Here is a 23,303-nt window from a genome sequence, read left to right on the forward strand (position 1 = left end):
ATAAAGACAAATATAGGGTCTTCGCTAGGGAGAGAGTACTGTCCCCAGCCTATGCAGGTGGGTGACTCAGTTGTCCCAGGAAAAGAAAATAGGAGCAAAGGACTTGCTCCCCATGAGTCACTGATGTCTCCCTGGCCACTTGTGGCCAGGGGCAACAGCAGGCTGGGTAAACCAGACCTCACCTGGGAGCTCACTCAGTTGGTTTCTCAATGCACACTCTGTGCCAAAGCTGCCAGAAAATTCAAAGGTGGGAAAAAAAAAAAAAATCCTTAGTTTATAAATCCTCTGCACTGTTTGAGCTACATATGATCTACTGTAACCACCTGTGGTGTAAAAACAAACAAAAATTATTAAAAACTATATATCTTCTTCAAGAAATTAATTCATACACAGTTTTGGCTTCATCCAAAATTCAAACGGGGGTACTGGTGTTACATGTCAAGGTTTTTTACTCCAGAAACATGCATATATCTCATGAAAAACATCAAGGAGAGAAAAACAACAACAACAAAAATACAATTTATGAGTATGCATCAATTTATGGTTATATTATGATTTATTCTTTTGTATTCTGTTCTTCCAAAATATAAGAAATATTACTTAATATTGTTAAAGGAGGCCATACTGAATATATCCATACTATCTACATGTTATCTGCAAAATTACATGCAAAATCATGCATTTTAAAGGCAAAAATACAAGTTTCTCCAATGTTATACCTTTATTTCAAAAGCTGGACTATATGATAGCTGATAAGGTAGCTGTTGACAAGAAAGAATAATGATTAACTTTATTAGGAGGGGATAACTGAGTAGAAGAAGCCTAAAACTGTTTCCACTTTCCTGTAACAATGCGCAATTTGATGCATCTTTCTTACATAATGTTTCATAAATGGAAAGTCTGCTACAAAAAATTAAATTGTAATACCAGTAAAGGAAACTTGTTTCATAATCTGAAGGACATCCCAAAAAATGCAGTGATGAGTTTCTCTCTCATTTTTGTACTCCAGTGATGTGGTGGTGATATTTTTGCTGGCTAATCAACACTGTTTATTATGTGTGACTGAAATAAGAAGATATAATTTCTGTATTCTCCTTTTCTTAAGTTAAATTTTGGAGCTCTGAAGCAACTATTTCAGTTATTATACTTGTATTTAGACAACCAAAATGTAAGAAAAACAAGGACATAGACTGTGTCCTGATCGTATAATCCCTTATTCCAAAAGCAATTTCTGCTTGTGTATGCTGAAACCAGTTAACTTAAATATAGGTGTGAAAAAGACAAAAGATATACATCATTCAGCACAACTTCTTTAACCATTGTGCTATCAAATTAAAAATTTTCATAAGATCAAAGAATTAACTTTGTTTTATACTTTGAAAAAACAAGTACTGCGCATTGAAGTACTGTCATGGACAAAATAAGTAATGCCAGATCAGTATTTTTAAGTGTTTTTCTAAGACATTTCTATTTCAAAAACCTTTTAAAAAACATCCAGTAGTCTTTAGGTCTTTTTGTCTGGTAACATCTACTTTAAAGTGAGAAGTACTGGTTTAGCAGTTTTTTATTATACAAAACAATCAGTATATGAACATCAGACAATTCTAAAGAACGTCTTCAAGAGGAACATCCAGGTTAGTTTTGTCACCTGTATCCTAAAACCTTTTTAGTAATAGCTACTAATAACTGCTACTCCTTGAGGACCTGAAGCAACAGCACTATTGTGAACATACACCAAGGAAATACCTCTGCAAACTCAGTTATCAATCTAAAACTGAAAGGCATCTCGGTAGTCCCAAATTCCATTTGCAAATTCAATTTCTTGGAGAATTTATTCTGGTAGCAATTATTATCTACAGATAAATCTGTCACCACTGTAGATTCAAATTTTCAAAATCACCTCAGGAAGACTAAGAATTGGCACAGTGGGCTCAATTAAAATCCTAAGACTCACTCTAGCTATTATTGAAAATAAGCTATGAAAAAATTAGGTTTCAGAAATACTACTTTTACTTCAACTACACTAGTCTAAATGTGAACACAATTGAATTATTTTTGCTTCACATCTGCTTAGCTGTACTTAACAGTATATTACAGCAAGCTATTCTTTACATGTTTAAGGAGCAAAGAGAGTTTTTTTTTTCTTTTTTTACTCACTTTTCTTTTTTCAAGGCAATACATTTATATAACACTGTCAAGTACTACGATAAACAATTGATATGACTTTCCCCTCTACAGAATAGTGATAGCCAATTTAGTAGAAGCCATATTAACATACAGCTTAATGTAACCTTATTTATTTATTAATACTCCACCTAAAAAAGATTTTGCTTCTGTTACTGGGCATTCATATCACAACTGTTTGGTGTATGTACACCCTGAATGGTTATGAGAAATTTTGATGCAACAAAATTATTACTGCTCAGAGTATCAAAAAAGCACTCTACATTCTTAATGACCTGTTAGAACAGCTCATACAGAAAGAAATTCTAATGTATGTGAAAGACTAAGTGCCATTAAGAACCACACAAGTAGCACATATCTGATACTACTTGAATACAAGGAACTTGTCTAAGACACTGGGAATTTCCTACAGCCAAGCCACAGTTTATTTGACTGCAAATACAGTTAGTAATAACGAAGCAGCAGACAAACAGCATGAGAAATCGTATTCCTGACTTTTTAATATCTGTACAGAATAAATAAATTCCTAATTGATCAATTATATATTCAAGCGGGGAAACAGAACGCTGGCCTTTCATTGTCAATTGACACCCAGTCTCATCACCAGAGAGCACAAATGAAATGCTAATGGAAGAGAAGATGAATGCCAATTTCCTTCACTTTGCTCCAAGTTTCAGAGGCTCTCTACAATAAAAGATAGCTGTTTGTGGAGACTGGCTTGTTCCATACCATTAACTCAGAACAAAACATATTTTTAGTGGGACAGCAGTGTTTACTTGTAAGAACTGATGAATTGTACACCGCCATTTATCACTTGTAGACAAAGACATTCAGGCACAATTTTGGACATAAATCAAGGTACATGCTCCTAAATAAAAAAGGGATTGCTTAAGTCCCTAAAACTGCATAGATTGAGGTCAGATTGGCCATAGCAACCAAGAATGGTACTTAGGCCTCCAGTAAGACTTAGCAACCAATAAATGAGCTCAGATCTCTTTTCATCTCCACTGGTGTGAAAGCCAAAATTAAAAAGATTAGATCACGCTGCACCCACCACAATAGACTTCACAGTGAAAAAGTCATTTCTAGCCTTTGATTCACATCAAATAAATAACATTCATCCCTTCCATAATGAACAACTTTCAAAGTAAATTGAATCTCCATAGTGCTGCTTTCCCTTGCTGCACCGTATTTACATAACAATATATCACAGGAAGCTCAGAGTGGGTCTTACAAATGGAAGACTGAGTGCAAGGCAGCTTTAGTGCTGATTACAGTATATTCAGCTTTAAAATGCTTCCCTTTTAAACATAATGCAATGTAGATTATAATAAACATAAACAATGCTTTAAATCTTGCAGGATGAAACTTTGTCATTATTTCAATATGGAAATCACATAGTAAACAGCTCCCTCCCCCTTTCCTTTCAGTCCTTCCATTTGAGGATATTCAGCAAATTCTACTTTCCAGGAGCGCCGATGATACTATCTGTCTAGCGTTTCCAGGAAAAGGCATGGTACATTATTTCGTTTTGACTGCCTCTTTTCACACTATTGCTGTTCACTTTTATATATATTTTGAAGTACTTCAACAAAACGTTTGGACATGGCAAACACATAGGTAATCCACTATGTCCTTCTCAGACAAAGCAGCAGGTATTATTGTTCTTCCTCTCCCTAGAGCGGTAGTTACTTGTAAATAGGTAAAAGCTGATCACAGCTGCAGGAATCTAACACGGGTTTGACATAAGATCAAAAAACATATTGCAAATGTTTGCATTGTATTGTCACTGTATGCCCTGTTTTCCCCTGCACAAAATTTATCATTACTAAAGCTGGATCACCATTCCCCTCTTATTGCAGGTTGCATAAACACTTAAAGGAAAGCATTCAGAAGCAATACATTAAAATAAGAATTCTAAACCTACAATAAAAATATGCAGAAATAATTTCAGTCCACTGCAGCAACAACTCATGTAGATCATACTATTTGAACTCAGCAGGGAACCTCATTAATTTTTAAAACTCTCTGACCCCAGTGCAGTTATGGGTGTAAAAATAATTACAAATTAGGGTTGAGGGAGCACTGTTTTAATATTGCATGTGTACTATCAGCTACACAGCATTTTACTGTGGATGGATATGCATTATTGCTAAGCATAATTTTAACTCAGTCAAAATGCAGCTTCACAGTTAATTTTAAAAATGCAAATGTTAGAAATGTTATATTTTTAAGAACGTAACTATAGTAGCCACCGCTTCTATGCAAAAGCCCTGCCTGCTTTCTGCAAACAGTCTCGTAACACAAAGCACTGCAACCACAGTTTTAAAAGCTAGTAACAGCCTGGATACCACAGTAAACAGAAATATTTCTATAACAAGACACGTTTGAAAGCTAACAATTTCTAACTTATTTAGAAGGCTATAAAATACTTGGCTGCGGGTATAAATAGTCTCTCTTACCTAAAACTTGTCAGCAGAAAGATCCTTCGCCATTGTTGTCACCTCCAGTGCCCCCTCTTGCCACCATGGAGATTGGTTCTGCTATGTTTATTGCTCTGTGCCTCAGTTACAGCTGTGACACGAATCTGCCGGCAAAGGGGTGTGTGCGAGTGTGTGCGTGCGTGTGCGAGGAGAGAGCCCACTGACTTCGGGACTGGGAACCTAAACCTCAGGCCAAGCCAAGGCTGGATGAAAATGATCAAAGCTCTGTCCCTCATCAGCAGAGCAGACAAGGTTTTGTTCCCCCCCCCCCCTCCCCAGAGCGAAGCAGGGCTGTCAGTAGGGATTCCCACTAGCAAGCCTCTAGCAGAGGCAGACCGTCTCCTGATTGCTAGTGCCTGCCCAGCAGCCTGTGCAGAATACAGGTAGCTATTGTTCCTCAGACAGATATGTAGCCAGCCACTCAGACTCTGACAGATCTCAACAAACCAGTGAGCCTGCCTTCATTTTAACTCTTTATTTACTAGTGCTTTACTTTTTAGTAAGGTCTCCTTTTGCTCTGGAGAAGGAGGGGAAGGGAAGGCAAAAAATACGTAAGACCATCAGTACATTGTTCTGGTTTTGTTACGAAAAGTGTTTCTGAATTTCATGTACATGGGAAGAAATCCTATGTAAATTTAGAAGCATCGATTTTAATTTTGAAATCTGATCTAGCCTACTGTTGGGCAACACAGCAATAGTACACTTCAGCAGTCAAACAGGATTCCAGCTCTGTAAGGTAAATAACTCCTGCTCTGCCGCCTTCTGAATTCTCATAATTCATAAGGAAATAAAACAGTTTGAATAGACACTGTGCATCTTTGCACAAATATTCTAGTTATTAAAAAAAAAAAAAAAGTGTAATTTAACGCAAGTGCTTCATCATGGGCAGTGTGTTTTTCCACCAGAAATCAGTTTTCAGCATTGAATGAAAATGAAGTTAGGGTCTGCGACACAAAACTGTTACAGCAAGGACGTAGCTAGCCAGTTAGTTGCAGTAAGAGGAAGCAGATACTCATGTCAGTCTTGCAGCGGTCTTATTTTTTGATAAGCAGATTTTACTTACACAGAAAGGATTTTTATTTTGTATGACATGGAGCTTAAGAATATATTCACAATGACATGATCAATGAAGCTGTTAGATAAGAAAGATATCCTTATTTATATTCTGTGCTTGACTATTAGCAAACAATTTGTTGTCATATGAAAAACTAAAGATTCTGCATTCTGTTTAAATATTGTATAAGTTCAGCCCAGGTATACACTCCAGTTTTAAACATACTTTTCTCCTTCTTCAGTTTAAGCCAGTCTTAACTTTATTTCAAGCAGGTTGCAGTAGGATATGCATACTTGCTTTTGAGTGGGTTGGTTGAATTGTTTAAGGCAATTTTAAGGTGTGAAGGTTGAAGATTACACTTTCCCCACAACAATAAAATCTGATTAATAAAATACAGTTTTGTGGTTTTGTTTTGTTTTGAATATTCAGACTGCTAACACAAGTGCAAATTAGTGACACGATGTCAAAAACAGTATTTTAACCTGGCAGAAATTATCAATTCAGACAAGCCTCGACACCAATTACATAATCATTTTATCAGCAACTTCATAAAAATCTTTTATGATTTTTAACAAATCTGCAATTTGTTTGAAAAGTCACCATTGGTCATTTTATTGTGTTTCAAAATAATCTTTTCTTCATGTTTGAGAATTTTCTTCTACACTTCCACAAAAATGCCAAGTGTCCAGTGCCTTTCAGGATTCTTGCAGTGCAGCAAAGAAACAAGCAGACAAGCAAGAAAGCAAATCAGTGTTACACAGGGCAATGCACCCTGTGCGGCAGAATACCCCTAGAATACCAGATGTGTTTCAAAGCAGGATTCAGCATTCACAAACCCTACTGCTATTTTATCAGTCAGTATCTGACTTAAGTCAAGGGGAATATCAGTCTTTAAGGACAGAGACATCTATTGAACTGTACTTTTTTTTTCCTTTTCCTCAGCAACTTACAGAAGTACCCAGCAATATGAAGAAAGAAAGCTTTCAATTAAAAATATATTTACAAATTAATGGTGTTCTTGGTATTATGGTATTATGGTATTATTCTTCGATAAAATATGATTTTATTACAAATTCTGAAGCATTCTGCACCCATTTCCCTTCTCTTTTGAGCAAACCAGTAACAGTGGCCACTAAAACCTTAAAACGTAACTAAAAATTGCTGGGGGAGTATCTGCCAGGCAGGCTCTCTGCTGCTAGGGGCTGGTGTAACCCCCCAAAGACTGGAGGAGCTGTGCCAGCCGACAAGCTGTCCACAAAGCTGCAACACCAGTGGGTAGCAGAGAACAACCCGGTCCTTTCTACCCTACCCAGCACTGCAAAATAGGGGCCACCAATACCACACTGTGAAAAGAGCAGTCTTAAGCCCAGGTGTTGATCACGTGAGAAGTTTCTGAGCATGGTCGTATCTGATGCCGGTCTTTGGCTAGGCCTTGCTCAGTATATGCTGGTCATATCTGCTGCCCAGTCTTTGGCTAGGCCTTTCTCCTGGGGTATTTCACACTGAATGGAGTCTCCCATACATCTTCCAGCGCTGTTGTGATTGACTCCTGGCTGGGTAGCTACACAAATGCACACACGGTTCAAAAACAACACAATATTAAAAAGCAGAAGGTTGTGGGAGAATGAAAAGGAAAACTTTCCACAGTGAGATAATGACAGAGCTGGGCACCTCACAGGAGGATGGAGAAATCTGCGCTTACTGTGAACACATGACTTCCTCCCCAGAAACCCTTTGCTGTTTTTACTGGAACAATCTCCGGGCTGCGTTCGTGAGGAAAACAGCTTTCTTTGGGTTTTCAGACAATACTGGAGAAAAAATACTTTCCAAAAGACCTTCTGCACCTCTGATGGTTGCCTTTGGGCAGGAAGATGGCCCTTCCAGTCAAGTCTACCACAAGTAACTGATAGCAACTACCTTGCTATAAAGTACAAATTGATTTCTGTAAAGGGCAACATTTGTTTATACTGATTAGCGCTTAAAAAAAAAAAAAAAAAACACCTTTTTCTTTTAACAACAAAAAAAGCGCAGACTGCTGCTTAAGAAGCAGGCATTGTGTGCAAAATGCTGATATCTCATCTCATGTAAAATAGAATATTTTAACAGTTTGAAATGATTTCCCAGAAGGAAAGCATAAAGAAAACCATGTCTGCCCTGCATAATAACCTTCTGCCTGAGAATGTTGCTTGTGACCACACGGCTGTGATTTCTTTCAGCTAACCCACAGCCATACTTGCATGAACAAAGCCACATGCCAGCACCACGTATCCATCTTCCTTTAGAGATCCCATTTTAGTGATTCTTTAGTAAATAGCTTTGTATTAAGAGATTATTCATACCAGATATAAAAAAGCCCAGTGTTTCAGTAACTGTTATAGAGGTGAAATAAACATCACGTATCCCAGCACATAACCTCAATTAAACTTTTGCCTCAGTTTGTAGGCAAATTATCTATAAAAAGTGAGCTCTCCATCTAATCAAAAATCAGGTTTAATACTTCATGTGGTTTGTGGCTAGTTCTCTATACAAAAGAATATAACACAAGGAGAATTTTATGAGCTGCAATTTAAATTTAACTGACTTTGTCAGTTTTTCTTTTACTTAACATAAAAGGTATTGTAAAACATGATATGAGAAAGCATTGATATTTTAAAAAAATTACTTAAAATGTGGTAACTAGACTTTATTTATCACAGAAAATTCTTTAAAAGATAAGATGGGAAATAGATTTCTATATCAAGATATAGAAATATTTAGACTGGAGCAAGTGCCTAGTTTGCTTAGGATGTAGGCAAGTGCAGCACAAAGTTTAGAAAAGAACTTATGGTTAACATATGCTCAACTATATTTGTACACTGTAATATAAAACAACCAGGTATTACAGTTGATAAAGTGTTCTTAGGCTTCCCAAAATTTTACATATATATAACTAATGAAATAACTTCTCTTTAAAATGCAGTGCTGAAGAGCACAACTTTTTTTCCCCTCCACTCTTTCTCAGAAATATAATTAAGGTATTGCATTCTCCACTAGATGCTTTGTGAAAGCAAATGTCAGGGATTAGGACTCAGCAAGATAATTACGAACATTCTACATAATAACATAGGAAACCAGCATCAGAGAATCATTTCACCAGTTCATGTGCCTCTTAGAGATTACACTTTTGATACATGATCTGTTGGGAAAAATGGGTAGAAGTTGACAGTACCTTCTCCCTTCCCTGCCAACCCCACTCTCCCCTCAGCATTCTATTACTTAGTTTCAGGATACTGAACCACGGTTCAAAATAAGGCTTTTCTTTTGTAAAGCTTCAGATTCCGAATCCCAAATGCATACTTCACAAAACCTCCCTCCATTCAACACTAAGCCCCAACCTAGCTGTTAGTACCTGAATTACAACAGGGCATGTTTGTATATTATAGGGTAAATTAAACTATCTATTTATAAAAAGTTTATTTTTAAAATCAGTGCTGGACCCTGTTCCATACTGACACAAGAAATAAACAGAATGAGATGTTTCCTAAAAACAAAGCACAACAAAACACAATACAAATGTAATGAACATGAATAGAGTTCCTCTGGTTTAAGTAGCCACACTACATTACAGATGCTCCAGTTTGACAATTCACTTCTTATCAGGAATTTGTATTTAGCAGTTGTTCTCATCAACTCAGAACCAGTGTGGACCTACCGCTTTAAGTGCTGATCCACGGGAATTGCTGGTTTCAAAGGGCCTGAAGTGAAGTAGCTGGTTGGAGGAAAAAGAGGCAGGACTGCCCCTGTAGCTTCAAGCTGCCGTGTATAGTTTTCTTCCTTGGAATCTTTTGATAAAAGTCAGAATACAACATGATTTATTGATGTAGCAAAGTCATTACAATTCAGAGCAAAAAAATGTTATTGGACTTCCCTCCAGCTAGTGCTGTTTAAGGAAGCCTTTAAAAAGCAATTTAATTCCATTCCACAAAGTCAAATTTTCTCCACAGATAATTGGTTTTCATTATATGTATAAAAAGATACAATGAAGCCAATATGTCAAACTATATCTTTTTTAAGATTTATATTTATTACTGAAACACTGACCTGCTTTTGCAAGAATTGTATTGTCTCTGTTTTTCTACCGTTAACCTGAAAAGCCTTACTGTTAATAACATAAGCACACATTATAGTAACATCCACCAATGTACCATAAAGTCTGAATATAATCAAGAATTCCTCTGCCCTCTCACATTTATAGCCAAATAATTCCATGCTGTCATCTGTCATAGATTAAATCTTCATATGTAAACTTGCTCAATATGAGTTAAAACATTCACGCAGTTTTCAGAGCTTGAGACACTTAGTTGGAAAGTATTTACCTGGCTTTGGTCATTATAAATATATTTCAAAACTGCTATACCAAAACAATATTAATGCCTGTTTTTCTGTTTATATATGTAATATATAATAGTGCATATTACCACTGGACATGTTTATATTCAAAAAGACTAGGAACAGCAGTGCTGTTCTGAGCATCTTGAAACATCAAACTTCCCAAGCTAATACACTAATTACAGCAGAACAACAAAACAAAGAAATTCAAAAGCTATCAAAGTTTGAAAAACAAAAACGGGCATTAAATTTTTCCGTAATTACAAAACCTTATCAAAAAATAAACTCATTCAAAGCCCTAATCCTACTTATGAGTTACATATTACTAAAAATAATCTTCAAGCTAAAGCAACCAAATGCAATAAAAATACTCACCAAGTCCTTCATGTTCCTTAGAATTCATGTCTTTTTCTTTTCCTTTTCCTTATTTCTCTTCTTTCTTTCTTTTTCTTTTTAATTATTATTTTTTCCTAATAAGTCCAGAAGATTGAAATTTAAAAGCTGTATTAGTTACTGTCCTTCTGTTCCTGCAGCTCTTCAGTTGTACAGAGGAAACTTGGCTGGTATTGTTTAGAGAGAAAGACAGTGGCCTGTGTAAGCCAAGAGACTCTGCACTGTCTGAGGATCTCTGCAGTGCTCTTAAACTCCTCCACTGAGACAGGTATTTGTGCTGTCTGTTGTCCAAACAGGTTCATCAGAGCTCTCACAGTCACTTTCATTTTTCAGTCTTGCAGGCCCTATCTGCTGAGAGGAGAGAGGTTTCTTCCTTTCAGTATTTATTTGCTTTTGGATTGGAGGAAGAGGCTCAGAGATTTTCAATTTGAGATCAAAGACAGGCACGTAATGGGACGCAACAGAGTTTTCTGAATTGTGCTCAGAATAGTAGTCCCTGAGTTCCCACATTCACTGCTCCCAACTCCAGAAGCTTCATGGGGAAAGAAAGAAAGAAAGATAGATAGACAGACAGATAGATAGATAGATAGATATATGCACACAGACACACACACACATTTTAAATATATTAGTTTTCCCCCCTGCAGCACTGCAGTCTCTCTATTGTCAAATAATAACTGTATCTGAAAAGAAAGCACTTAATAAGGCTAAGGTCAGACTGCTTAGACTTGGCATTTGCTGCGATAACAAATCAGAAATGATAGCATCGTACAGATTTATGAATTTTTTGCCCCCGCAGTCACAAACATCAGACGTTTACTTTATAAAGAAAGCTTTTAGATTCTTCCTGCAGTTTCCATAGTGATTTCATTTTTCCCCTTTTATCACAGATTGGCTGAAGTACTGCTACCCTTTGTGCTTTAAAAGGCTTGTGCTACCAACTGTCGATAGAAAGGCTCTGTAGCAAAAGCACACATGCAACACATACTGTCAAAAATAATTGAAATAGATAAATGCTAGCTAAAAAAGGCTTCCGTATTTTCTCTGCTTGTCCTGAACACTACTGGAGAACAGTATTTTATCTAAGTAAATGTAATTAACTTGAGCCAACCATACTACTGTTCTGTTTCCCCTAACCTATGAAACTTCTATTAGAGCACTTGTATGACACAAAATAATCGCTTCACAAAAAGCTTTAATAGAGCTTACATCGTGTAAAATGCCTGCTTGTTAGATATAAATTAATTTCATTCTTTTTTTTTTTTGAATCTTTCAAAGACAATGCTTATGCCAATGATATTTTTCCTCTTTCTCATAAGTTTACTCTTTTAGAGAACATACTGGTTTAAGAAACAATTACACTGTTTCTGGCAAAGCAAACAATGCTCTCTGTTGCTGGAAAGATAACCACCTTTCAAAGTAAGCCTAGAGGATTAGTTTCTATTTAACCCCTTGCTAAACAAATGAGACAGTCATCTCCTCAACAAAACAGAACTCAGCTAAGTAAACATTATTTTTTATTTAGTTATCATGCCTTTAAAAATGGAGTGTTTAGATTACAGAATGCATGCACAGTATTTCCCTACCACTTTTTCAACCAGCTTAATAGAAAGTGGGTGCACTGCTAATCCTAACCAGTTGCTCCAGCCTCATGAGAGCGTCTATTCTTATAAGTCAGAGATGGCCTATTAAAAATACTGAAATCATATCATGTAGTGATAAACATATTACAAAAACTCTTTGAGCTGTAAATTTTCCAGGTGACTATGAAAATACAGAGAATGAAATATTTGTCCCTGTGAATTTTGCATTAACTTCCTCATTTTCATACAAAATTGGAAAAAAAAAATCCACAGGATACAGTACAGTTAAACAGATATTTTAATTTAGGATAAAAAAGAAAATATCAGGCAACTTTCTTTTGGATATACTTATGAAAATGATTTATTTCCAAAGAGATTATCTATGCCAAACCATCAAACTCCCTATTTTCATGTCATCTTTTCATGAGGGGAGTTATGCAACTGACTTTTGTTGTTGGGATATTAAAATCTAACGTTAGGCATTCACATCCATTAAACAGGCAGTAACTGCAAACATGAAGTATGTTAATACTTACTGTCAATAAAGTTTATTGGACAAAAGAGTTTGCAGCATGGTGTAAGTGAAGAACTAAATGTAAATCGATTACCAATAGAGATTTGAAATAAAAAGCAGACGGTTATTAAGACTGTGTTGATTACTGACATGCTCCACAAGTGGTCCTGGCAAAAATCAATACAGACAGATGTAGCAGTTTTGGGATCTGATCTGATCTGATCTGCCCTGGGATATGAGGGCAGGCTAGTGGAGCTCCTGAAGTTTCTCTTGCACCTCTGTAAGCAACCAGTGAACAGTCACTTTTAGCAAACCTGACAGAATCTGGACCTGTTCTTCATACCTATTTTTCCACCATCTCAAGGGTCATTTAATGAGCAAATTAAACAATGTATTCAAGTAATCAACTCAATCTGGCTTACAATAATTAATATAGTCTTTGTGAAGATTTTTCATTCACAAAAAAAAAAAAAGCTAAACAGTAATTAGAGTCCAAAATTTCTGAGAGGATGACAATTTTTCACAATCCTTTTTTTTTGTTGGTTGTTTGTTTTTTTAACATTATATGTAACACAAAGATGATTAATTCTAGAAGAATTTCTATTCAAGGAGGGAAAATTGCTGTAGTTTAAAAATAACTCATCAATAAATAAATAAAAAATATGTAACGGTTTTATCCCAGAAGAGCAAGGATGAGAAATCTGACATACAATATAAGAAACATTGAAATCAGTTCCATTGTACCTTGAAACACTAAATTATGTTCTTGCAGAACTTTCTTTCCAGACTTTATATAAGTCAGATATTCAAACAGTTCCTGCAATTTTCACAAGGCAACTGATTTCCTGGGAGTTGTATAAGATTTCTGAGTTTATCCACTGATTTTCTCTAAGCCAGGGAACCCTCAGGAAAATATTTTCATAGAAGGAAAACACAGACCAAGTATTTTTTAAGCATCAGGGACTAAACAAGGCATTTGAAGTGAAGAGTCAACTAACAGTTTAAGTTAAAAAAAAAAAATGCTCCTTTATACATGGATCTGCATTTTTTCCTTGGAGAAAACTTTATATACAGCTGAGCTAACTAAAGCAAGTAAGGATTTATTGCTATATACTTTTAGTAAAATCTCTTTTAACATAAATAATTCTTCAGCCATGCAGCTGATGGGTGTCCAGAACATTCATTCATTTTCTTCATCAAATAAGTAAAATAGGTAAAGTTCAGAGTATGACATCCTTCCCCCCTCCACATGTAGACCTCACAAAGATGCTATTTACCTTGTAGCTTAGGCAGAAGAAGCAAATAGTTTTACATCAAGGACATTCATTAAAATATTTGGCAATAAAATTAAATAAAATTAAGAGAATTCTCCTTCTTCAACAGTTCCCTAGTGATGAAGAACCTTCTTCACATCCTCCAAATTGGAAGAGTGATGGGAGGAGGGGGAGAGGACAGACTACATAACCAAAGAAACAGATTACATAATGGTTGGTTCCCCCTTATCAACCAGCAAACCACCCCACAACAGAAATGAAAAACACTCTTCTGCTATCATTCCTGGACACATAGTGAGGGACAATAATTTCCTTAAGAAGAGAAAAGCATTCTTTTTTTCACTCATCTAGTACCTCCCTAATTTTTCAGTTTTGGAGGAAAAAAAAATGCTCCTAAGGAGCAGATTTCCTAAAATCCTCTTTCCCACATGAAAGAGGAATATGTGGAATTCTAAACTTCAAACAGTGGGTGCATTTATTCAAAGACAAAAAATCTGCAATCTACCATAAGACATGAACTACAAGACAAAATATTTTAATATTTTCAGCCTCTGTACAATCAACCCCAAACTGCAGTGTTAAATGAAATACTGCCTAATTTACCCACCAGCACTTGGGTAAAGTGCTACCCAAAAAGAAAATGGTCTACCCACTTGGTAGTCCATTTTCTACCAGCTAGCATCAAAGCCAGTGACTTACGTAGCACCAAGAATTCCCTACCTAGCACTGTCAGTCTTTTCCTAAGATAGAACAACCGAAGCTCTCCACTGAGATCTTGAAAAATATATTTGAAAAAAAGAAAAAAGAAAAAAGACAAATTTTTGCAATGATGTTTCTCTTGTTCTCTTGTGCAGTAAGTGGAATCTAAGATGTCATTTGCTTCCTAACAAGAAAATAAATTACTGAAGTACAGAAAAAGCAGCCTGAAGTGTCAGACTAGTCTTTGTGAGCTAACCTAAGCTCTTAAAGGGTGGTTAAACATGCACTTTATTTGGGCCAGTGTTAAAGCATACAAAAGTTCTTTGCTGCTTTGTTTTCAGTGACTTCTCAACTTGCTAAAATATGTGGATATAAAACTGTTGATGTTTGCTGGAAATCTTCCTTAATGAACGAAAGCATCAGATGCATCTAGAAGAGTGCCAGTTCTGAATCAAGGACATAACTTACAGCCTATGCCAGTTCAATTTGAAAATCTGCACACATTTTTTCCCTTCAAATAGATGGAGACCCATAACTGTGCTATACAGAAAATCATCACATATTTTTTATCTATTCATCGTAAAACAAATGTTCTCAGACATTGCAAATTTTTGCTAGAAGAGAACTAACCTGAATTCCATTACTGGAGCACCTAACAACCACACTGTTGCAGAAAGGCATCCTCTCCTCTTTGGAAATCAACAGCTCAACACCAAGAGAAACCCTTTTTAAGCTATGTCTATTTGCACATTACATGGGGGTGTGCTTGTGCATGACTGCTTTTGTAAATGCATCTAGCACAGCTGTGAATGCAGCTATCTGTAGTTTCCACAGTGCACGGATTAAAAATGAGAACTACTGATTCTGGAACATTGGCAAGTACACACATATTAAAACCTTAACTTAATAACATCTGAGCATCTTCTAAAAGGGCATCCAGCAATATGAGTCATACCAACCATGTTATTTGTTCCTCTTCCTTTTTCATGGGTGAGAATAACATCTGAGGGATTAAGATGAAGCAATCTGGGATTTTTGTTTTCTACACATTGCTATGTACCTGCACAGGTAAGGTCAGCAATGTTCCTACCAATGAATGTACAGATTAAAATGAAATTTATGATGATACTTAGCTCCTGGGGGAATCGCAAAGTCTTGAAGTGATCCCCAATAATACTCTGTGTCATGCAGAGACTATGTTTTAACTCAACCAAAGAAACATAGCAGAATAATGACACTTTCAGCCAAATTTTCATCTTGGAGCTTTAGACAACCTTTAGATTGGAAGAATCCATGAGAGGAATTATCTGGGAATCTCTGATTAACATAAGGTTAATTTTCATCGCATAGCAAAATAGCATGAAATAGCCTCAAGAAGAAAACAGAATCTAGAGGAAAAGGAAAATCACATTCAACACACAGAAGGAGACGTGGCTAACTTTACAACAGATAGATAAGGCACCTGTAATTTCTGGTGTCAGGAAAGCTCCTCCTAAAATTATCTAAACTCTTAAACTCCACGGAGCACACATTTTTTCTTGTTTCTATGCTCCATCTTTTAATTCTACTGATTTCTACTGATGGAACTTTCCAGTAATAACTTTGATTAAAAAATAAAAATAAAAATCTGTCTTTGTAGAGCAGGTCTAAAACAAGAGAAAACAAACGACAATGCTGGTCTTCCAAGGACTGGTGAGAGAGGGATCTCAGACCTATAGCCATGCATTATTGATACGAATCTGATTAAACATGATGAGGCATAAAACTGAAATCAAACACCCCAAAAAAACAACAATTTCCTCTTTGTCCTCCGACCCCAGTAAAATGGAATCCAGTCTTATTCTATAATTTGGTTTTACTTATGATATGTTGAAAGAAGTCCAAACGAGTACGATTTTAAATTATGCTATTCCTTTATACTGGAGCATGAAGAAAACCAGTTAAGAAAATATCATAAGAAAAACATATGTTAATACAATAATAAGCATATTTTCTTCAGAAAGGGAAGACCTGTGCAACATTTACATTTCAAAGCCTATGTCATTCAAGAAAACTCAGAATATGAACAGAGCTCCACTAGTTTAATGCAAGTACGTTAGCTCTTTATTAACAAGAATCACAAGCATTTTCAAGAGTTATTTTTGTTAAATCCCTTATTAAATTCAGGACAGGCTTTGTGAAAACCCAAGGTAATCAATAGTGAACCATATCCCATAAAGCTGTGAATTAAGATCCAACCCTGATCATTTTAGAATGCAATAGATATTAAAAAAAAATACTTAGCATTTATTACCTACACTAATTAAGCTTCAACATGCCTGTAAGGCAGGCAAGTAAAACCTCATTTTACAGACAGGAACATTTAGAGCAGACAGAGAGGTTATATACATTGTCACCGATTAGGAAGAAAAATCTCTGACCCATAGTTGGAATTCTTAGAGCAAATTGTCAGCACACATTCACACTGTCAAGTTCTTCCTTCAGCAATTTACAGTTTGCATTAAATATAGAACAAAGAAAAGTTAGGCAAATATGTAAATGTGAACATATTCTCAAGCCAAAACACATTCCAGGCAAATAATAGTTGAAGTGGTCAGCAGCTTGCCCTGGCTTGCTTCCACTTTCTCAGAATTTAAGGAAATACAAAGGTGGCAGGGAAATGGGGAGAGAGACACAGATAAGTATAGATAATTATGAAAATGCTGAATCCTGCCTAGATCTATCATAGGACTTCAGGACAACTTTCTTATTAGAGTTCTGTGATTACCCATGGGTCAGGCACTGCAGAGAAGTGCCTGTAGAGGTGATGCTGAATTCTGCTGAGTAGAAAAATATCCCTCAGGGAGCTAGCTTGTTCTTTTCTGAAGCAAAGCTGAAAGCACTTGGTGTTCTCTTGGATAGAAAGCGAAATCTATTTGTGGTGTTAGCTCCTGTCTGAAGGAGTGACTTGATCACTAAGCCTTACCAAACCGAGCTGTATGAAGTGCTGCTCTGGTTGCTAACTTCACCTGGATGTGCCCTGTCCAGAGCGCACAGTGCTGCAGAAGTGATGAGCAGGAGAATGCGCCACTTTCAATGACAGATGGCCTCTGAGCTAAAGAATCTGAAATATATGCCATTGTGGCAATTTATGTAACACACCCACAGTGACACTGTGTTGGAAAGAAAAGATTTAAATGTTAGTATGACAACTCTTTTAAGTTCTTTTATACATAACCTGATCTCCACTTGCATGCAAAGATGAAAATATTAAGCCTGTCTTGGAGGCATCAGTACTAAAAAAAAATGCAAGAACTGGTGTGTAAGAAAATATGAACAATCATCTCTGACCAACTTCAGCCAGAACTGCTCTTTGTCAGAGCTCTGATAAATGCAGTGACTTACTGTAACATCCAATTCCACACTCTTCTGTGGCATACATGTTATTCCCCCAAGACCCAAAGTAGTCTTATTCTCAGCCGGGCAAAACAGGGCTACAAGAATTGAAAACACACCACCCAACCTACAAACCCCTAAGTATCTCAGGTCTTACATATCCAAGTTACACGATGTGTATTTGAGTATCTCAAAACAATACTTGGAAATTTTAGATTGCATAACCTGAGAAGTGCAATTACCAGACAAAGTGTTGGGGTCTTCTTGAAATGAAAGCTCTGCAAAGAATCTATAGACTTTATATTGGTCTTCTGAGCTATGTAAGGTGGAATTTCTTCTAATTTACTCACACACATTTAGGATTTAGAATAAAGTAGTAGCAGTGTGGGGTGTTTTTGGTTTTGTTTTCCTTGACAAAACTGAACCTTTTGGTAATCTACTCTTGTTTTTTCTAAAGATATGCAACTACTCATTAATTATGCCTTCTCCATTGAACTGCTGTTACATTTATTAAATACATCAGAGGGAGTAAAAAATTAAATTGAAGATTTTGCATAGGCTAATAAAGCTCAAACCAGAAACATAACACACTGATTTTGACTACACCAAATCACAGAAAGTGAACATCATTCTAAAATTTTCTTTGCCGCCTCCTTAAGGCTGCTGTCACTGTCTCTTTTACTTCTCTCTTGCAGTTGTCAAGAGAGCAAAATAACCACAGATGATCTTGTTTAAAGGCCATGCTGAACTAGAGAACTTGAAAGTTTACAATTCTGCTATGCTAAAAGACAAATTAACATAATTTAAAACAAAGATAATTCTACTTTTCTGATACACTTTTTTTTTTTTTGGACACCTGCTCTGTTTCCTCATTTGGTGAAGGCCTATCAAAGATGACAGAAGTGTACTGAGAAAGTAATCAAAACCTTGAAACCTTCCTTGAGGAAATCTGAAGTAACTGGCCTGCTCAGGGAAAGCCCATGGACTTTGTAAAATAAACGAGTGGTTTCTTGATATCAGGAGGTAGAGAGTTCTTCCACAGAGGATGCCCCCTAATTTCAATCAAAGCTAGTACAGAATAAGAAAGCAAAACTGATGCTCTAGAAGGTGTGAAGGAATAGCATGATGCAGAGTCCAGTATCTGTCTGGGCCACGCTAAGACAATATTGCCTTGAAACAAGGACGATTCCCTTAGATTCCCTTTTATCTAGACTTTACGGTATTTCCAGGTTGGGAGTTGAAATGTGGTTGAAGGGTAGTTTGGATCTGATAGAACCTAACTCTTCAAACTGTTGCACATGCTTCTAAACCAGTAATGATTCAAAATCTTCTCTCAGCATTATTCAAAGAAAGCCTAAATGAGATTACTGCATTTCTATGTTGATACTTGTGTATTCTGAAGAAGATTAATGCCTCAGCTTTATATTACATTTGCATTCTATGTATTCATTCCATTGAAATAATACATTAAATAGTTAGCATATAATTTGGATGCATATCAGCAAAGCGTGCATCCTACCCTCAACATCAGCTTCCCACATTAACATTGTTGCTAGACACTGAAAAGATTAACTACGTAAGTAAAATATACTCATTAGCCTTAAAATGATCATAACAGACCTATACCGTATCTTCAAATTGCTTTTCAAAGCCTGGTTTCTATTTTTATAACCAATTTCCTAACTAAACTACATTTGTCATTATGAAAACAAATCATGTAAGTCATATGCACATTTTTGTCTCCTTGTGACAGACATTGATTGAGAAAGGAACAACTAGTTTCAACCTCCAGTAAACAGCTGGTATCCTTAGATAAGAAAATCTCTGCACACGGCCAAGCTTCCAATATTGTGAAAAAATGATGCAGTAGGAAGAAAAAGAAAACAGAAGCCCCAAGTGCTTACACGAGACAACATAATTTATAGCCAATATTCATAACATGACTTAATTATCACATTCCTTTTTGTATTGTCATTAAAGTGCAACCACAGCTTCCTTTGGCATCATTGGATTTGTTCCTGGCAAAATAAACCACATCACAACAGGAAATATTTGAGTTTTGGTATGAGATGATCAGAGGAGAATGGTTGAAAGATAAATCTATATAATAATTAAGCTTTGATATATGACAGTCCACCTTCATGACTCATTCATAAGATCTGCACGTTCTGAAAAGTCAGAGCCACAACCATATTAGAAAGTATTTCAGGGTACAGCTGGAGTGTCTGAGTGTCATTTTAGCATGAATACTATAAAAGCAGTTCAAATACATTTTGCCTCTTAGAAATCTTATTACTGTATTTAACAATTTTAAAGATATTCCTTTTATAAAACAGTGACTGACTCAGATGTCAAATTGGGCAAATACGTTAGACAAGGGCAAACACAGACTAGAATTTGAATGGAGGCATTTATTGTCTAAAGTCATTCTGACTGATTCATAAGGACAGCATATAACCAGCTTGCAGTGACCATACATACGTCTCTAGTAAAATAAATTAATGAGAAAAATGTTAATTAGTGATGAAAAGGTAAGTATGGGGAGGGGCCAGTGAACAAAAACACTTTTCTTTTTTGTAAGGAAAAGAGACACGGGGTGTTAAATGCCCTCTTAAAAAAAAAAAAAAAAAAAAAAAACTTTCCATATTTTTTGCCAATGTAAAAGCAAAACTGAAAATTGTTCCACATATACTAAATTTAGTTTGTGCCATAATAGCCCTTCCTAAACCAGGGAAAAAGTACTACAATCTCCTTATTGGCTCCCCCCTTGCTCCAGGATGACAATTAAAATGAAATCACTACAAAAGGTGTTGTCCTGCCTATGCAGAGCACCATACTCTTGGCAAGCTAGACAGGAACAAAAAAGCAAGCAGGGTCCTCCTTCAATTAAGCACTCAGGGCAAACTACATTGCCTTCAACATCCATAATTAAAAAAAAAAAAAAAAAAGACAATTGGCTTTCAGGCCATAAAGTCTCGCTGAAAGAGCAGCTAAGATATGAAAGAAATGGGAAGAACTAAAGATCCAGGTAACAAAGCTTCTAAACAAAAAGAACAAAAAAAATAAAAAATAAAAAAGAGGAACAAAGGAAAATCATGCATGCAGAGATAACCATCAGGAAGGGCATTTTTAAACCCTTCTTTGGTTTTTCTTTAACTTCTTGTTCCTTTCCATCAAGTGCAATTTATTTTAATTTTTAAGTAGGCACAATCAGTTTTCAGAGTCCGTAGACTATTTGTTGCTTTAAAACAAAAAATTAAGCTATTGACTACACACATCTAGAATAATAAATCACACCTCTAATATTTTCAATCAACAATACTCAGCCCTCATTCCAGACATGTTTTTGGTTATATCATAGTTCTTGGAAGTCTGTTTATTGGTATATATTGAAGTAAGATAGATGCCAGGTTCAGAACATCTGGTTGAAAAGTATTGAAAGGTATGTTTTCCATAATCTTGAGGAAAAGATCATTTGAGTCAGGTTCTGCTTGTGGGATTGGAATAGGGATCTCAGCCTTTAATGAGTTTAGCTATTGATGAACAGCTACTAGAACTGGACAAGAACACCCACACATATAAGGCAGCAGGTGGCAAAAGCAAGTTATTATTTCTTGTACTGAAGAAAAAATATAAATGCAATCTCCTTTACTTTGGTTTACTATTTAATAAGGTGTTGATTTCACATACTGTAAATCCAAAAAGGAACAGGTGTTTTATTGTCTGGGTCAAAAAAAAATGGCAAGAATTTTCTAAACTTTTTTTTTAAGGGGCCAAGAGAAGATGGAATGAAGGAAAAAGATTAAATTCATATGGAGTCATAATTGTTCTTTACATGTGCAGTAAGCAGAGATCTTTAAACAGAAGCTGCCTTTACAGATTCCCTGGGGTGATCCACCAGTAGACTCATGTGGTCCAATACCTCATCTGGAAAACACCTAAAGCTTGCTGCTGCTGTTGTCCTGCACAAGGATTCAAAGGATGATTTCAGACTGAAAAGCCAGCACAAAGAACCTTACCCTTCATCTTCTATCACTGATCCAACTAGAAGCATCTGCTCATACTGTCTGCCAGTCTGTTCTGCAGACCTGCTAAAAATGTACAGCTGAAGAGACAGACTTAATTTCAAATGCCTTAAATCACAGCCAGACTGCTAGCTGGCATAGTACGAAAGAGTTTGCCCACTCTCTTTCTGTTTACATATAAAAAAGCAATTGTATTGCCTGTCATTAATTGGACAGACTGACCTAGAGTGTTTGTGATTTTGTTTCTGTTCCCTTTTAATGTATGTACTGGATACAACAATGGTGCACATTGTGGTGCAGGGTAAGCCTTGGCCAGGATGAGTTCTCTAGATTGTTAAAATACTACATCACAGTTGCATAGTCCATGGTAGTCTGAATCACTCTTTAACCCTGCACCTTTCCAGCATGTGTAAAAAGAACTGTTTAATTGCTATCAGCAAATGAAATTTATGCCATTCCTACAAGCATTTTAACACATCTTCCAGTCCTTGAAAGTATTGCATGAGTGCTGTAGCACTGCAGCTGGAAGGCTGAGCAAGGCTCCTTCCAGAATATTAGCTTTCTGAAGAATAGCAGCACATCACTTGTGAAGGTCAGGTACCTGTCTAATAACCTGACACCAACCACTGGTACAGAGTCCTTTTCCAGATGCGAACACAAGGTATGAAACAGGTTGTTGAAACCACAATGCTCTTAAATGCCTATAGGGACATTGGCCTTTGTATCCCTTAACTTTTAATGAACTTTATGAATGACCACGGTTTCAGAATTCTCTTGTGTGGGAGAAAATTACATCTCATGAACTAAGAAGGTCCCCACAAAGGTAATGATTGTGTGTGTAAGCCATAAACAGGACTATACACATATGTCTACATTATACTGAAATATACATATATGCACACATACAGCCCTAGTGTTACAGCTTCTCAGAGAGCATTCACAACTAACAAAATAGTCATGTGGAGTCTATTTGAGATGTCTTCTCTGCGCTTTCACTGAGACCTTCTCTTCTCAAATGGAAACACACTTCACGAATTCTAAAGCACACCAGCCTAATCAAAGGAAAGAAAGTTGTAGCTGAAGTGTTTACCACAAAACCAAAACAGCTATGAGCAACTTGATGTGAGAGAAAGATGGAAATGAGCACCAGTTGGCAAATATGTGCCAGCTGATGTAGGGTGAAAAAGAAGGATTAATGTAAGGCAATGTCATCACAAGAAACTAACTTTCTGTCTGGAGTACTGGGATTTCTTCTTTCTCCTTCTCCTCCCTCCTTCTTCCCCCCCCTGCAATTCTTCCCCCCCACACTTCTTCCCCCTCTTCCTCTTCCCCTTTCCTCCCCCCCATACAT

At 36.3% G+C, this 23,303-nt stretch overlaps 1 protein-coding gene across 3 annotated transcripts in view; it reads right to left on the bottom strand.

The window, feature by feature from the left end:
• Positions 1-23,303, bottom strand: part of LOC308196777 (dynein axonemal heavy chain 12-like) — a 159,567-nt gene that overhangs the window by 133,248 nt on the left and 3,016 nt on the right. The window contains exons 1-2 of one of the 3 annotated variants that reach the window (XR_013952392.1): positions 10,465-12,308; positions 9,413-9,542 (exon numbers count right to left, since the gene is read on the bottom strand). The gene's annotated coding sequence lies outside the window, so the exon portion shown is untranslated. The other 2 variants (XM_080596343.1, XR_013952393.1) reach the window with 2 other exon arrangements.

This window comes from Anser brachyrhynchus (genome assembly GCF_964034855.1).
Source record: "Anser brachyrhynchus genome assembly, chromosome: 1".
Taxonomy (NCBI): Eukaryota; Metazoa; Chordata; class Aves; order Anseriformes; family Anatidae; genus Anser; species Anser brachyrhynchus.